This window comes from Mesocricetus auratus, unplaced genomic scaffold (assembly GCF_017639785.1).
Source record: "Mesocricetus auratus isolate SY011 unplaced genomic scaffold, BCM_Maur_2.0 Super-Scaffold_100046, whole genome shotgun sequence".
NCBI lineage: Eukaryota > Metazoa > Chordata > Mammalia > Rodentia > Cricetidae > Mesocricetus > Mesocricetus auratus.
The window spans coordinates 4961248-4967247 of record NW_024429223.1 but is presented as its reverse complement, the minus strand read 5'-3'; positions in this window follow the sequence as shown (position 1 = coordinate 4967247).

The window sequence follows — 6000 nt, the reverse complement described above, 5'->3', positions numbered from 1 at the left end:
CCCGGGGGCTCTTCTTTTGACTACTCACATTCCAGGGATGCGAGAGGCCAGAAGCCCGTCTGAAGTCAGCTGCCCAGAGCAGTCATATGTGTCAGTTACGTGGAGACTGCCATTGTTTGCAGAAAGAGAAGGTCACTGTCACACCACGAAGGCAGACGTTGACCTTGACCTGCCTGGATCGGGCAGGGACTCTAACAACCTGCCTGAAAATAATAATAATAATAATAACAGAGCACAATGAATAGTGTGGCACTTTCCCTCAAAGCTGGACAAGGTCTTTCCTTTGGGTTGTCATGTAGGCAACAGCGAATGGACAGATCAGACATGGTGGACCAGCCATGGCCTCAAGTTTCTCCCATTCCCCGGAAAGCAGAACAGCAATTGGAGAGTCAGAAATGTAGCACCAGGATCACAGCTTTGCAAAAAGACTCTCTTCCTACTCTGTGATGCTCCCCTGAGGGGCAGATTCCTTGCTGCATAGGTATACTAGCCTGCAACCCACTTTGTAGTTCCAGTTATGAGGATCTCTCTCTCTCTCTCTCTCTCTCTCTCTCTCTCTCTCTCTCTCTCTCTCTCTCTCTCTCTCTGTCTCTTCCTCTACCTCTCTTCCTCTTCCCCCCTCTCATTTTTTTCCAGAAGAATCCACATTCAACAAGCTAATTAAAATAAAACCTCACCTTCTGAACCCCATCATTCCTGGACTTTTAAATGACTGGCTCTCCTTAGCATACTCCTACTGGTCTCAATTCTCTGCAATATTCAGATATGTCCAACATAGTAACACATACTGTAACATAGTAACACATGTATCATAACGGATGCCAGAAATACTAGCATCAAGCATTGGTTCCAGTGCAGGCATTTCACTAAGCGTTGGATTACAATTCTCTCATCCTTACAATCATGTAACAAAGGTGGATATCCTTGCATCCTTCAAATAAGAACACTGAAACGCAGAGATGTCGGCTGTCTTGCCCAAGTGAACAATCCCAAACCATACTTTTAATTTCCAGAATAAGTGAGTATGTCAACAAGCCTTGGAAATCACTGGTGGTATTGATGGATAAGTTTACATGAGAGACATATAAGGAAGGTTAGCATGTTTTCTCCCTGAACAGTGGGGATCAAGACAGTGCATGCTACCACACTTCACTTCTGTGGTCATAGGTTCGCTCTCAAAAATGTCTTGTTGGAGGCTGGAGAAATGGCTTGGTGGTTAAAAAGACACATTCCGCTCCCCCAGAGGACATGAGTTATGATCATAGCACCACAACAGGCAGCTCATAACATCCTCCAACTCCAAATCGATCTGATGCCCTCTTCTGTCCATCTCGTGAGGTACACCCACATGCACAAGCCCACACAGACGTGCACACACTCCTTAAGAAATCAAAATATTCAAAATGTCCCGTTTATGCGGGTCATGTCTTAACACTAAACTTGAAGCTCTGACATGGCTACGGGAAAAGGTAGAGGAAGCGATTCAGGATACATGGACAGAGTGAACTCTGTGACCAAAGAGATTCCGAGAAACTGAAAGGCTTCCACACAGACAATAAAGCAATTGACTGTGTGAAGACATCCACAGAATGCGAAAAGAATCTCTGCCAGCTGGAATTTTATGTTGCACTAACATCCAGACATCTGATGGAGCACAGGGAGCACTAGCATCCAGACATTTGAGGGAGCACTCACGTACACTAACATACAGACATCTGATGGAGCACTTGGGAGCACTAACATATACAGACATCTGAGGGAGCACTAGCATCCAGAATGGACAAAAAAATAAATAAATAACCTCCAAAAGCTAAGTAAGGAATCAGACAATTAGAATACTGGCTAATGAAATGGAAAGGCCATTCCCAGGAAATGAAATATAAATGACAAATAAACGTGTCAAAAAAAAATTCCCTTTGCTCTCAGTAGCCATCGAGAGCCCCTCGTCCTCCATCATGGTAGTCAGAATGGTGGCAGCCCTTAGGCAAATAAATGACAAAAAAAGAAAAAAATGCAGCTCAGGAGACCAACGGAAGGAAAGCCTTATACACCGTCGGCTGGAATGTGAAACAGTCCAGTCACTGGAGCGCCTCAAATAAGCTAACACTAGATCTTCCATGTAACCCAGGTTCGCCTCCAGCACAACACAGAGGTGCCGGCAAACCTGTGTTGATTCACAGTGGCCGAGTGTGGAACCAACCCGGTGTCTATCACAGGAAGAATGGGTGGAGAAAAGGTGGTGTGTACACTGCCTGGAATTTTCTCCAGGCATACGAAAAGAACAAGGGTTTATGTCATTTGCAGGAAAATTCATTTGACGGGAGAAAACAGTCGCAGGTGAACCAAGCCTGTCCCGGAAACACAAATGTCATATTTCCTGTGATTTATGTGTTCTAGATTCTCGTATGAATGCATGAAATTTGTGTGCGTACGTGATACAAAATTAACAGTGGGAACTGCCTAGGCTGAGAAGGGAGCTAACGGAGGTGAGGAGAAAATGGAGGGCAGATCTCGCAAGAGGACGGCCCTCGGTGTACAACACACAGCTGTTGAAAATTCCCTGGTGTGGGACTGCGGAGATGGCTCAGTGAGTACTTCCAGAGTAACTGGGTTTGGTTCCCAGCACCCACATGGTGACTCACAACCATCCCAAATTTGGTTCCAAGGGAGATCTGATGCCCTCTTCTGGCCTCTGGGGTCAGTAGTTCTCAACCTGCAGGTCGTGACCCACTTGGGTTCCCATGTCATATATACTATATATCAGATATTTACATTACAACTGATAGCAGTAGCGAAATTAGTCTTACAAAGTAGCAGTGAAACAATGTTATGGTTGGAGGTCACCACACCATGAGGAACCGGGTTGCAGCATTAGAAGGTTGAGAACCACTGTCTGTGAGTATCAAGCATGCCCAGGTGCAGACACATACATACCAGCAGGCACACATAAATAAAATAAAACAAAATGAATAAAGCTTTTCAAAGATTTTAAAAATAAAATGTCCTGGCACAGTACAGTACCATGTACTATGAGTAAGCTTCAGGTTCAGCGAGAGACCCTGTCTCAGAAAATCAGGTGGAGAGTGACAAGAAGACACATGGCTTCTTACCCGCCCACACATGGGTGCGCATACCCCCCCCCACATGCACATAACACACACCAAAGCATATGCAAAACATTTCAAACAGGAAACAACATACTCTTAGTGCATTAAAATCAGGGTAACAATGAAACAATGAGAAACACGCTTTTTATGTGGCATGCCGCGGCATGTCGACGACCTGCGGGTGACTGCTGGACTGTGTGCCTGGCAGGTTGGGGACCTGCTTTCCTAAACCACCAACCACCAAGTCCCCAGGAACCAGCAGCAGCTTGGTACCAGTTGCTTCCTGTGAGAACCTCCCGGTTAGCTTCTTCCACTGGTTTTTTCCCTGGGTTTCCCTCATCCTCCTCTTCTCTGAACAAGGGAACCTCTAGGATGGGTGTTTAAGGCCCACACAATCTATCCAACACGCCCATGGCTCAGAAACGGACGCCAGGGCTCCGAAGACCAGAGAAAATAAACAGAGGGCGGGCCGCATGAGTGACTCCCGGCATGAGTCAACCATGGATGATGGTTCTAGCCTCCGCTTCTGAGCACAAAGGGTGCTTAAAACTTTAATGAATTGAACCCTATGAGTAAGGCGTGTTAATCATTTTAATTACCCAGCAGCTTGAAATCAGATAGAACAGTCCAATAATGTATCTTTAAACGAACACAACCCTGCCCTATAAGAAAAAAAAGAACCCTCCCAAACCCATTGTAATAATTTCTATTTATCTTTGCTGACGTTAACTGCTATCCGGCCCAGCCGGGCCGACAGACAGCCTCTGCCTCGCCTCGCTCTAAACGCGATGCCGTCTGGTTTTTCAGTATCATTAGCGTCCCCCTGGTGGGCAGGGAGCAAGGCGGTGGCAATGGTCACACTTCAATGCTTTATCTCATATGACAAAGAGAGATGATGCGCTTCCATCCGGGGCCAGTCTGGCAGAGGGGAAGGTGGCCGCAGAGAGAACTCCCTCTGCTGCCTCGGCATGTGACTGGCTAGCAGCATGAAGGGGCAGACAAATAGATTTCCCTCTGTATTTATAGCCGGCATCATTCTTCCTTTCAGGGCGTTCAGTACAGGTAGCTGTTTTATATGAAATGAACAATCTTTATAGACATACCAGAGCCATAACAAGCCTGATTTTCAACGAAGCTGAGGTGTATAACTCTTACCGAATTGTCAGGCCACTTGCTCAACAAATCAAGCCTAACTTATGATGTTTGCGGTGTAATTTTTATTCCTGTTTGACTAGCCAACTACCCTGTGGTAATAGGGTGTTAGGAAAGGGCAGTGGCGATGTTTGTGTATGCGGTGATTGATGGGCCGACTCGGCATTTTTCATTTATATCTCCGGATTCCAAATCAGTTAAGTTGAGGAAAAATGAAACAAAGTGGCAAGAAAAATGTTTGCAGATTGCAGCCCCGGCGCTCCCGGAGATCTGAGTTCAGCCCACATCTGCCGGGATTGTCTGGAAACATTAAGATATCTAAATGAAAATCAATACGCTATGTGCCAGGCGATTGCTACCAGGAACAAGCAACCGGAGACCTGAGCTAATCAGACTTCCAGTGTGCGCCTCGGCACAGGCTGAACCCCAGGGGTGTCCTAATTGCTCAAACTAATCATAGGAGAGTTAAATTTATAACCAAGAAAGACATTTTGTTTTTCTTACCAGCCATCGTTTGGAAGCGGAACGGCTCACCTGTGAGGTAGGTGGCAGGTGTACAGCGGGAACCCCTTCCAGGGAGGAGGGGCTGGGGGGGACAGCGGCTCACCTGTCAGAGGGGACTGAAGACAGATTTACCGACAGCCATGAAATCAGCGAGGCTCAGGGAAGCCCCGGAGGGAGAGGGGCTGCATCGGTTTCCTTCCAACCCCAAGGCCTGGTAGGCTGGCCACTTAACCCCCCACGTTCTGAAAGGGAAAAGCCCCCCACACCCACACAGCCTTTGATTCTCCAGCCTGGTTTTCATTTTAAGGAACAGCTCAGCAAAGCGAATTACATCTGTGCTGTGCTGTGAAAATATATACGGATGTGTTTTTGTTTCCCCTCCCTGAGTTCCATTCCAGGCTTTTGTCCCTTGGAGCTTCAAACAAGCTAATGTCACTTGATGACATGCCATCTCCCTAATACACTCTTCAGACAAGTCACTGATACTATTCACACTCCAACCAGCTACAAAGTCGCACACTAGCTATTGAAAGAGGCTGAACCTATAATGCTGAAAAACCATAATGCACCAGGGGACTGGATTCCTAATATTTGTATTCTGGATGCCAAGTGTGGGCATATTTTGTACTATTTTCAACAAATTACCACCAAAATATGCAAAATGTTTATGAGGTTCCATCTTCTATTTTTGGCTCTTGTATATTTGCAACTTAATAGTCCTTCAGAGATTTGTCTCCTCGGGAGAAATAAGAGAGCAGGAGAGAGGAGAGAGGAGGGAGAGAGAGAGAGAGAGAGAGAGAGAGAGAGAGAGAGAGAGAGAGAGAGAGAATGGTTTGTTCAAGCAACAAGTCTCATTCTGCAGATTTTTTGTTTGTTTGTTTGTTTGTTTGGTAGGGAGAGGAGCCAGCCATCCCATGGGACTTTCTGCTTCAGCAAGAAATTTAATAATATTATTTGGATTCTTTGTGCCCTGGTTTCAGATACATTTTTAATGCATAGATCTTAAAACAAAACAACTGTTGTCTAAATGCTTTCCTAGACAGCACGGCTCCGCAAGCCTCATAAGGATGTTGACTAAGGCAGGAGTAAGTCTCCCCTTCTGTGGCTTCCTGAGGGTGCCTCAGCCTTGCCTGCAGAGGGCTTGCCAGTTCTCCTCCTAGGAGAGGGACCCCTGGTGTCTGTGACCTGGGCAGGTGACAGACTCCTCTTGCAGTCTATGGCATCATAACTGCTCCAT